This window comes from Oryctolagus cuniculus, chromosome 16, assembly GCF_964237555.1.
Source record: "Oryctolagus cuniculus chromosome 16, mOryCun1.1, whole genome shotgun sequence".
Taxonomy (NCBI): Eukaryota; Metazoa; Chordata; class Mammalia; order Lagomorpha; family Leporidae; genus Oryctolagus; species Oryctolagus cuniculus.
In genome coordinates, this window is record NC_091447.1 from 51,109,781 (window position 1) to 51,121,751 (window position 11,971).

At 43.9% G+C, this 11,971-nt stretch overlaps 1 long non-coding RNA gene across 1 annotated transcript in view; it reads right to left on the bottom strand.

Annotated features, from left to right (window-relative positions):
- The window catches only part of LOC103349513 (uncharacterized), a 36,625-nt gene extending 27,365 nt beyond the window's left edge, over positions 1–9,260 (bottom strand). Inside the window, exon 1 of the long non-coding RNA XR_007922274.2 lies at positions 9,113–9,260. This is a non-coding gene — a long non-coding RNA (uncharacterized lncRNA). The remainder of the gene's footprint in view (positions 1–9,112) is intronic.
- Between the last annotated feature and the right edge of the window lie 2,711 nt (positions 9,261–11,971).

An 11,971-nucleotide genomic window follows, 5' to 3' on the forward strand; every position in this document is an offset into this window, starting at 1 on the left:
ACGCAACAGCACGCCCTGTTCTGCCCTCTCTGAATGGAGGCACTATCTGTTAAGTCTGGTTCCTATGTATCTTTTTTTTTTTCTAAAACCTCAAAATAGTTCTAGCCAAATGTGCCACTGAAAGCCCAGAGGCCATGAGCACAAATATCGGATTCATGTCAGTAGCTCCTGGCAGGACAAGTGTGCTTTCAAGAAACAACACACAAGTTCTGTGTGGAGAGGATTCGTTCATCTAAATGCAAAACTCCCTCATCGAGGTAGCTAGAGCTTCCCAACTTCCAAACGTGTTCTGTGCGTAAAACTAATTGAAGCTGAGCTATGAAGATGAAAATCCCCATCATGCAATTTAAACAACACAGCACACATCATATACACAAGATTGCTAAAGAAAGACCCTTAATTGTATTACTGAAAGGCACCTGTTCGTTTAACTTGTAACAATGAAACATCTGTTTTCCCCCGATGATGATAACCTAATAACAACCAGGAGAACAGAAAGGAGAAAGCACAGGGAGCTCTCAGACCCGCTCATGTTGTCTTTCGATTCTGGAATAATCACCTGTGGCCATCTTTCTCCAGGAGGTTATCACCCCCAAGGAAATGAGTGGCTGCTCACTCAGAATCCCTAAAGAATAAACAAACGCTTCACATCGATTAATGCAAATGCAGGGAATCTAAGAGATCCTGGCCCTTGTTACTCCCCGAAACACTGCTAAGTTGCTGGGATAGCTCTGCTGGCCACGTTATCTAACAGGTCACCAGCCTGGGGCAGGGTGCAACACCAATGGGTGAAGCCCAGACTGTGTAAGACGACCAGGAAACAGCTAACCTCCAAGGGTGAACAAAACATGGGGAAGCTTCAGGTTGCTTTCGCTCTATGGTGTGTTTACCATCGAGCCTAGTCTGTGTTCCCACGGAAAAGTGATGTTGTTCAAACATGGCCACACGTAGCAGTGGTGCCCCAAAGAGATCTGACTCACAGGCCTCGCAGAGAAAAGGAGATGTGTTAGGGCCCAGATAGGATGTGTGTATGGTCCCTAGGAATCTGAAAATATAATGGCTAAGAAATAAATGAAAGCTTCCAAATTAGCCCTTCTCTCAGTTATGGTTTATAAAGCTGGTAAGAAATGAGTAAAATTCTAACTTTGGTTAGGTTACCTGACCTCAATAAATAGCAAGGTTTCACCACTATATTTTCTACTTCACTTTAATTTAAATAACTTCCATGAATAAATACGGAGTTTATGGTTACACATGTCAAACTGCTAATACAACATTCTCATAGGTGTTTTTGTATAGCTACTGCACAATTATAAGGAATGGCCAAACTTGAGGAACCTAAATAAATCACAAAATATCTAGCTCCTTCAATCTCTGGGTGAATAGGCCTGCCAAGTTATAAACAGCACACAAACACACTCCCAGGAAAAGCTAACAAACCACAAAATGAGCAAAAGAGGACAACCCAGATCTCCAACAGACAAACCCAACAACGCAGCAAGAGGCGGGGCTCCCCACTGGAAAATAATCCCAGTACTCTTGATATTTTGTAGCTCTGATGTTATAAAATACACGAAGATGCAGAGTACACAGGCGACTCCATAAACAGGGTTTTTTTAATTTTTCACATTGAGAAGTCTGATGATAGGAGAATAGATAAACTACAAGTTTTGACTTCATTTTTTACTGACCTCTCTTAGGAAGGCAAATCTTCTAATACAAGAATCTTCTAAAACCCAGAGCTTTTACCACCACTGACATAGATGCCCATGTAGGGTGAGAATAAATTAAAATGATAAATATTTCTGGTTTTGCTTATGTCAGTTAAAAGCAAGGACTAACATTCCACTGTACATAAACAGACAATGGACATCTAGGTTGGTTCCATGCTGATGTGAACCGGGACTCTCATGCACAGGCTGATTTCACTTCCTTCCGATCCATACCCAGGAGTGGGATAGTGGGATCTTCTGGGAGATCTACTTTTAGCTTACTGAGGAGCCTCCATTCTGTTCTCCATAGTGGCTATCCGAATTTGCATTCCCATAAGGAAGAATGAAATCCTAACATTTGCTGTCACATGAGTAGAACTGGAGATCATTGCGTTAAGTGAAATAAGCCAGACACAGAAAGACCAATGTCTTTCTCACATGTGGAAGTTAACACGTCGATCTGAGCAGCGGCCACAAAAGGCTGGGAAGCCAGTAGAGGGGGTGGGTAATGGGTTCCGACCCCCAGTCAGAGAGAACCAACAAGCTCCACTGCTCCCCAGCGCAGCCAGGCGAACGTGTGAGGAACCGGAGAGAGGCACTCCCAGATAAGGAAGTGCACTTATAGAAAGTAAGGCAATGGAAAAGCAATTGCTTGATGGGATCAGTTTACCCTGTATATGCATGGTATAGCACACGGTATCCCATACAATGTCCAAACATTGCATGCTAATCACTTTTTTTAATTAAATTTTTTAAATGAAAGAAGATTATTTTTTAAAAGTGACAAGCATGTAGACAGAATTAATTTAAAAATGAAAAGCAAGATTTATTAAATGGATTTTTACTTCAAAATGTATGTAAAGGATGATTAAGTACTAAAAATACATTATATAATGTAAGCAATAAATACACTGTAGCAGTAATTAAGATAATGATTTCTACTTTTGCCATGAATTTTATTGCAAAGCCACTAGATGGCTAACAAGCACAGATCAGCAGGTTCACAGCTGGGACTGCTCATGTTCCCTCCATGTCTAGGGATTCTTGTAATTCTCAAACTATCTGCTTGAGCCAATTCTCACGAGCAAATATTAACCTTGCAAGCTGCTCCCAAAATTTTAGTTTGAATGCCTTAACTTGAAAAAGCATACGTAAAAATGATAGGCTGCTGTTTTCTTGTTACAAATACGATCCTGTTGCACACTGATCATTCCCCGAAGCACTTGAGCTGAAAATGGAGATGCCTAATCAGGAAGCCGAACACAAAGCAAGGAAATTAAGGATTCTTAATCCCAATCGTGATCTTAATTTTTAATTTCATTTCCTCTAAATTACATATATCTTCTGTAATTCAATTTCTTCAGCTTGAAAAAGGTCATATTAATTTTGCCAAATTGCTACTTGTGAAGATAATTTGTCACTTCAAGTCAACAGTATTTTAACAAAAATCTTGAGAACGCCGAGTAAAACATAATGCATATTTTCATTATAGGAGTTCCTTTATAACGTGGAAGTTTCCATTAGGTTTTCATTTTATGTCTATTATTATAATATGCCCATACACTTCTTCCAAACCTTTGGGCCCAGAGGCTTCTTTACAATTCAGTATTTTTATGATTTGAGAATGTTAAATAGTGCATATGTCATATCTTGTGTCATATCTCCTCTAAAGTCTGGGACTGGTGATTAAACTCATCAAAATGTCTGCAGTAAAAAATTATATTACTAAAAGTTGTGTGTAATCACTTACACCTTAAAGGGCTATTCTTTTCAAAGCATTTGGGGTTTCAGAATGGGAGACCTGCAGTATTTACCATCTTTACACTATTATTTGTTTAATCTCCATTTAATCCTCAAAACAACCTGAGAGCTGGGGTAACCAGCTCCCCTCTGGGGAAAAGGAAATTGAATTTCAGGGAGAAGGACCTCTCGTGGATTCCAAGCCACGTCTGCCTAGCTACAGGAGATGTTGTACTAAAGGAGCTTCCGCAGAAAGCAAAGCGAAGGCTTAGGTGGGTGTGAGAGACGTTTGTCTTTTCAACCTGAGGGCGAGAAATCCCCAAACTCTCCTCCCTTTGATAAAGGAGTAGGGGAAAAGGCGCCACGTGGGTTAGCAGAGGCGAGACAGGAGCTGTTTTTCAACCTTCGTCCACTTGGAGCTCAGTCCCTGGGACACCGGACTGGCCTTGTCTCAGCCAGCCATGCACTCTCTCTACTCAAAGGTGTGTTTTCCACCCTGGGAAAATTACAAGGTTTCATTTAATGTCCCAAGTTTTGTAATAAAAAAGTGAAATCTTGGTAGCAAAACTGGAATAAGGAAAACGGGGGCTTTTGTAACAGAATGTGCCGCTAGACCCATGTGAGTTTAGATCTCCGTTTACCAGGTGCATAGGATGAGAACTTGCTAATCCTGTTTGCTCAGATGAAAAGTAGGGATAGCAATAGCTCTCCAGGGAGCAGATTCAGTCACGGCCTGGGACACCCCCATCCCTTGTGGAAGAGCCTGCTTCCTCTCCTGGCTCTGTTTCTGATTTCAGCTTCCTACGGATGTGTGCCCTGGGGGGCCGCAGCTGATGGTGGGGTCCCTGACAGCCCTGTGGGAGGTCTGGACTGGAGTTCTGGGCTCCCGTCTTCCGCCTGGGCCAGTGCTGGCTGGCTGCTGTAGGCATTTAGGGAGTGAATCAGCAGATGAAAGGTTCATTCTCATTCTCTGTCTCTCTCTCTCTCCATCAAATAAAAGAAAAAAGAATTAATTATTTAAAAAAAAAATAGCTACCAAAAAGGGCTCCTGTAATGACAAATGACAAATAGTATCCAATAAACAGCAAGCATTATATGTCCCATATTATAAATAAAGAACTAATGTTAACTTGGGTGACTTTTCCAGGGACATAGATCCCAAATCATCTGGCATCTAATTCAATTGAGTACAAGAGGGAGAGAGAGGGAGCAGTTCTGTAAGAACATGTGTCATACCTTTTCATTTTATTTCTTAAAGAAAAAAAAAAGAAAACACAGGGGTGGGCATCCAGCACAACACAGGGTTCACCCCTTGGGACACCTGCATTGCACACATCAGTGCCTGGTTTGAGTCCTGGCTCCTCCTCTTCTCATCCAGCACCCGCTAATGTCCCGGCCCAAGGAGCTGGGTTCCTGCCACCCATGTGGGAGATCTGGACAGAGTCCAGGCTCTGGGCTTCAGCCTGGGTCAGCCGGGTCTGGTGTCATCTCTCCTCTCTCTCTCTCTCTCTCTCTCTCCACGCAGCTGTGGGACCAGGGGCTTGGGTTCCCCTCTGCCGGGAGGCCCTGCTCGGTTCCTCTGGAGGCGCAGAGCGCAGCTCAGAGCACAGAAGACTTCCTCCAGGGACAAAGCCACAGCGCGGGTAGCCTGAGCCTGGAAGTGTCGGTCGTGGTCCTGCTGGGATAAGCCCTTGGTTTCAAGACCAGCTTGGTGCAAGGGAAACAAGCCTAGGAAAGGGTGTTACCCCAGGAACGGGGATCCTGGGAGCGCCCGGGAGATGGACGCCCTGAAAACCGTCTCGAGACACTCAACTAAAACACTTTCCGTTCCTAATCAGCAGACGGTCTGCTGAGACAACACGCGGCACAGTGAGCTAAGCAGCTGCCTGCAGCTTCGAGTCCCATCCAGCTCCCTGCAAACGGCCTGGGAAAGCGGCAGAAGACCGAGTGCTTGGGCCCCAGCACCCTCGTGGGGGACCCGGCAGAAGTTCCTGGCTCCTGGCTTCGTTCTGGCTTAGCTGGGATGTTGCAGCCATCTGGGGAGTGAACCAGCAAGTGGAAGATCTCGATCTCTCTGTAATTCTGACTTTCACGTAAATAAATAAATAATTTTTTAAAAAGACAGTTATTTAAAATATGTCCTACTTGTATAAACTATTTTTCTGTATTTTTTTGCTATTATTAAATTAAAATATCATAATAATGAAAGTGTTGGTTATTTTCATAATAGCATCTCTGTAAATCAAAATTGGAGTTCATTTAAGGTCTTTGGTTTAAGTCATGACCATGTTGAGATGGTCACACACTAAATGTAATATTAGCACTCATCTCACGGCATATAGAAGCTGCACGACCCGGCAGGGGTCTCCTGTCACGTAATTTGCAAGGGGTGACCACATGGATGAAGGCCTAAGTGACAGCACTGATCTCAACCCCCACGCAGTGTACAATGAAAGCTTCCTTTTCAGTTTTTCCTATCAATGCATTCTTCTAAATAGACTTCCCAATATCTGTTCACATGCTAATTCATCGTCTTGTACACCTCCTTCCAAATTACTTTGGAGATTGTTGATGAAATGATCTCCAGATTTATCTCCACGTGTCCTTGACTCGCCAGCTCGTGGAATGTGTTTTCATCTTGGCTCAGAAGCAGCAACGAGCTTTTGATCACAACTCCTTTGAAATAATCCCATTCTTCCTGCTATTCATCTCAAATAACCTTGCAGAAGCAGAAGCCAGCGAGCCAACCAAACAACAGACAAGAACAAGAGTAGAAACAACACAGTGTCGGCCAAAACTCAGATAAACTCAGGAACCTGTCGGATCTCCGAGACAGACAGGGGGACAGGTAAGAAGAGCAGGCGTGGTCGGGGTACAGAGACATAACCCGGTTTAGCGCAGGTCCTCACGGAGGCCTGGAGTCAACGCTCTAAATCCGCGGCTCTCCGTCTGGATTACCAAAGCGATCTCCTGGGAGCTTTTCAAACTTGCCGCGTTTCTGCGGCTCTGCGTGCCGCATAAATCAGAGTACCCCAGAGGAAGGCCGGTGTCCTGGGTGACTCCTCTGAGCCGCCGGATTCAAGGAGCCGTGCTCTGTGTCATATGGAAAAGACTTGACCGTGACGGATGTCTCCTCCGTTGGGTGGAGCGCAGTGCCTGGCACTCCGAAGTAGCAGGCTGCTCTGAGCCAAGCTCACGGCAGCAAAACAGATCCATTTTTGAAAAGGACCCCAGTAAAAAGACGAGGGAGATTTGACTTTGGGGAATAGGACTGCATGAATTGGGTTGATTGTCAGAGACCGCGTAGGCTGATTGTTGGCTGGGACTCCGTCTCAGAGAAGAAACTAAAGTGCCAACAAGGAAAGCAAGACAGAAAATTCTTTCCCAATGCCCAGGCAGGTGTGGCACTTGCTGACGGGAAGAAAGGCTGCAATTCAATCACCACGTGGCAGCCCAGGAACACCGTCCCAGTCACACCCAATTCATGACCGAAAACCTCGGGAAACGTGTGGGCCTCCACTCACTGTGGAGGTGAGACCGCTGTCCGCCTTGCCAGCTTCTGCCCTGTTAATAGTTAAACCTCAAGATGGAGGGGCTTGCACTGTGGCGTAGCAGGCCGAGCCACCATCTCTGACACCTTCACCCCTTATGGGCACCTGTTCAAGTCCCAGCTGCTCCACTTCCAATCCCTCTCCCTGCTAATGTACCTGGAAAAACAATGAGAGATGGCCCAAGTACTTGGATCCCTGCCGCCCATGTGAGAGACCTGGATGAATTTCCTGGCTCCTGGCTTCAGCCTGGCCCAGCCATGGTTTCTGCTGCTGTTTGGAGAATGAACCAACAAATGGAAGATCCCTCTTCCCCCCAACTCCATCTTTACCTCTCTCTCTGTAACTCTGCCTTTGAAATAAATGAACAGGGGCCGGCGCTGTGGCTCAGTGGGTTGAGGCCCTGGCTTGAGGGGCTGCGCTGGCATCCCACATGGGCGTCGGTTCTAGTCCTGGCTGCTCCACTTCCAATCCAGCTCTCTGCTGTGGCCTGGGAAAGCAGTAGAAGATGGCTCAAGTCCTTGGGCCCCTGCACCCGCGTGGGAGACCCGGAGGAAGCTCCTGGCTCCAGGCTTTGGATTGGCACAGCTCTGGCCACTGCGGCCATCTGGGGGGTGAACCAGCAGATGGAAGACCTCTCTCTCTCTCTCTCTCTCTGCCTCTCTCTGCAACTCTGTCTTTTAAATAAATAAAATAAATCTTTTAAATAAATAAATAAATCTTTAAATAAACATGTATATATATAAAAACTTCAAGAGGGACCCAAAACTTCAAGAGAGCCTACACTTGGATATTTTGAGGAGAGTCTATTTTATCTTAAAGAGGCATTGTAAAAACTGCTCAACAATACAAACGTTAGAAGAAGATAAATAAATACTCTTTGTATATAATAGAAGGCCGGTAATTAATAACACTTTTATCCCCAAAACACCGAAATGTCAATGCTAACTGATACTGGTTGAAAGGAGCTCTCCTTCCACATTTTGTGTAATGAATGTTTTAGAAACTGCAGAGAATAGATAAACCCATGTACTTCATGACTGAATAGAAGCACCACACACAGCTTGTGGGGTTGTGTGGTTTTAGAACAAGAACAATAGACAGGAACTCCCTAATGAGCGGTGCCAGCTGTAGCCTGGAGGTCTGAGCCTGGCTGCACAGTGCTGAGCACAAACACTCAGAGTTGTGTTGGAACAAGTGCATTGTTTGCAGTGACTGCAATTTGCTTGTTCCAGGAAGGGACCAAAATTAAAATCTGAGTGCATGGGGAGGGAAGTTTCTATTCTGGGTCTTTACTGCTGATTAATGAAATAATCTAAAATTGTTTATACCCAAGAGTTTGTTTTCCTATTGCTTTTTGGTTTTTATTTTTTGATTTTCCTTTGTAGTCAAATGCTAGTGAGAAGAAACTCAAGTTAAGTGAATCATTCAGACATTCCACATGATTAATGGAGAAAGCCTTTGAAAAGGTGTGCCTCTTTATGCCTACTTTACAAGCGAGGAATAGAAGAACTATGCCAGGGTCACACAGTGTCTGCAGAACACCACCGGAGGCTGTCTCTCAGCCCAGGTTCCCACTTCTTCTGCCTGGTGGGTTGAAACTTTGCTGACGATTGTTAGAGTATATCGTAAATGAAGAAAACTCAGTGATTCGTATCTATCAGGACATGAATTGCAAATATATTATTTAAAATATATTCCATAAAGTGTTGTAACAGAATTAAATATCTTAAAAATAACAATTGCCAACCGGCATAATTTTATTTCTATAGAAAAATACAGACCGTATTGAGTTGAACGATTGTTTTTCTAAGTTCACAGATTTCATAAGCGTGGCGATTTCCCCCAGTGACGGTATACACTGAAAGGTGCCCCGATCTGATCCCACAGGGAAATAAAAATGATTAATCAGCCAAGCGATCTCTCTTCTAGTAAAACATCTGGTCTAGCATAAATATAGTAAACATTACAAGTAGCCTGGCCGCTGTGAGTTTGGATAAATCATTCCGAGACACAAGGAGAGGGCCTTCTCTTTCCTAAAAATGAAATTTAACACCGAAAGAATCTTCTGACCATATGGTCTGGATGAACACGGCTATATATATTACTCACGTGTGCTGTTCCCTCGGGAAGCTCTTCCTCATCACATGGTAGCCTCCACTCTCCCGGGCGTGTGCTAGGGACTCGTTACAATACAGAAGCGACAGAGAGCAGAGAGCCACTGCTTAGGGAAGGTCTTAATTAAAGTCAAGGGATAGGAAAAAGCTTCCAGGGGCTTTGGAGCGGAAAGCCTTTTGTCAGGTTGGAATTGCTAAGCGGATGAAACATCCCTGGAAAACTCAGAGATAAGATCTAGATCAACATTTATTAGCGCTTATTTATAACAGTAGCACATTATCTACTTAACATTTTAGAATGTATTTTCTTCTAGAGCAGTTAGATATTAAAATAAGTTTGCTCAGGAAATAAATGTGGTTTATTTTAAATGCTTATTATTTTAAAAAATGTGTAATTTCACAGATTAACAAACCATTATTAACTTTGAAAATACTACACACAATTTTCCTAAAACATAAATGATGGTAAGCCAATTTTTAAATTATAAAATAATGTATATTTTACTTTATGAAATCATAGTTTTTCAAGTAATTTAAAAATTAAATTTTTACATTGTTACAAAACTCAAAATGTTAATGCATGTTTTTATCATGAGTGAAAGTGCTCCAGACTTCACGTATTTTCGCTCCTGTTTCTGAACTTTTCGTAACTATTTATTAACCAAAACTATGCAATGTTAATTTTAATTCTGAGGTTCCTGAATGAATAAAGCAAAAGGAAACATTACGATGAGCTCTTTGAAAATAATTCTGTGGAGCATTTTTGTAATCATGTAACGATATAGAAATTGTGGATCCAAATGAACTTCAAATGAGAAAAAGACACAAAATTGCCTTTTGTAAAATTAAACTCTGTCCTCAAACCCCTATTTAAAGGAGCATATTCAATAAGTGTAACGAGAACCAGGAGTCTGGGGGCATATTTTCTGCTTATTAAACCATCCCAATGAATTGATGCTATCTAGTGGTTGCCTTGATTCTTCCAGAAGTAGGCACAGTTCTTCACCACCTATTTTCATCCTTATGGTCAGCAGCAAGAATTTTAGAAAGGAGTGAAAAATCTCTTTAAAGAGATTTAAGGAAGGAAAGATTTCTAGGAGGAAAATTTCAGAGATTTCTTTATCTCTGGAAGACACATGAACAGTACACGTTCATACTTCAAGGAGTTATTTCTTAAAGCAAATTTAGATTGATCAAGGTAAGAATCTTTTAAATTGAAATAATTTATGGAAGTAATACTTTATGTTCTCAAGTAAATAGTAATTTAACTGTGTACTCCCTGGTGTTTGTGGAGTCCCTGCTTCCTGTGTCAGGAGCTACAATCAGTGCGGCATCGGACGCTGCCTTACCGGTCGGATCCCCTCCCGGCCTCTCTGTGCCTTAGAGATGGGGAAACTGAGGTAGAGGGATGGTGCTTCTCCCCGAGTGCATTCAGTCCAGGCAACAAAGTGACAGATATAGCTCGAGAAAAAACTTTCCTTATTCCAGATCCCACATCCTGTAATTCTATGCTAGGCTGCCACTTACAACACAATTGGTAGAATTATCTTCTAATTCAGCTGAAAATTACATACTAAAAATGCCTTTTTCTTAGGATTCAGAAATAGAACGCTGCTGATAAAAGCAAAGTGGCGAAGATCTAAGTAATGAGAGAGACACAACTCGGCTCTGTGAGGCCAGACCGCAGGCCGGAACAAAGCCAGAGGAAGAGTGACAGCGGAAATAACCCAGGTGCATTCACAGACATCCAAGGCGGATCTGCAACCCAGGAGGGAGGGATGAGGAAGCTCTTCGAGAAACATCTAGGAAGTGCCGATTGCTGGAACTTGTAGTTTGAATGAGCTTGGAATCCGAAGGGGCAGCTGTAGACAGGAACTCCCGGGTCTGTTGGAGATATTACATGGAGGTAATGACGGCGTTGTATTTGGCTTTGATCTAACTTTACCTATCCACGTGTACTCACTGAACAGAATACTAGGGTAAAATCCAAAGGGAGGTAAATAGACACAAAACTATTCAGTGTTCTTAGAACCCACGTTGTTTTCCTTGCTGGCAAATCCAATGCTGGGTGTGAATGGAGCGCCTTTTAGACACTCTGATCAGTGTCTCTCCAGTTCAGGGGCTGCATCCAAACCCTAGCTTGTACTGGCTTTTGGATACATTTTTTAGAGCGTTCAGCCTACAGCGGCGTTAACTCAGAAGCCAGATAATGGCTGTGCACAAGTCCGTACTGAGAGAGTAGCCATCTGCTACCTACGCGCCTTTTCTCCAGACCTTCGCCACCTGTGTTGGTCCAGGTTCGCCAGAGAAGCAGAATCAAGGCAGTATTGATCTGACAGGAGCCCCTGCAGTCCTGCCCCAAAGGCCGCCTGGAGGTCCGGGTCTCGGGAGGCCCAGCCGTCTCTCTTGAGGCTTTCGTGTGGTTCCACGGGGCTCACCCACGCTTGGACAGCCATTGCTTTCGTGTGGTTCCACGGGGCTCACCCACACTTGGACAGCCATTGCTTTCGTGTGGTTCCACGGGGCTCACCCACACTTGGACAGCCATTGCTTTCGTGTGGTTCCACGGGGCTCACCCACACTTGGACAGCCATCTGCTTTCGTGTGGTTACACGGGGCTCACCCACACTTGGACAGCCATCAGCTTCCCTCGGAGTCCGCAGATGTTCTGAAGACACCAGCCGCTGGAGAGCACAGCCAGTACTGGACCCATAACGGCCGCAGAGCCTTACCAAATTGGACGTGAAGTTGACCATCACATCATCCTTCCAGGCCACCGTTGGGTTATTGAAACGCATGTGCTTTTATTCAGAAGGCAAATTGTTAGTCAAGTGTACGTCTGATTATGATGCCC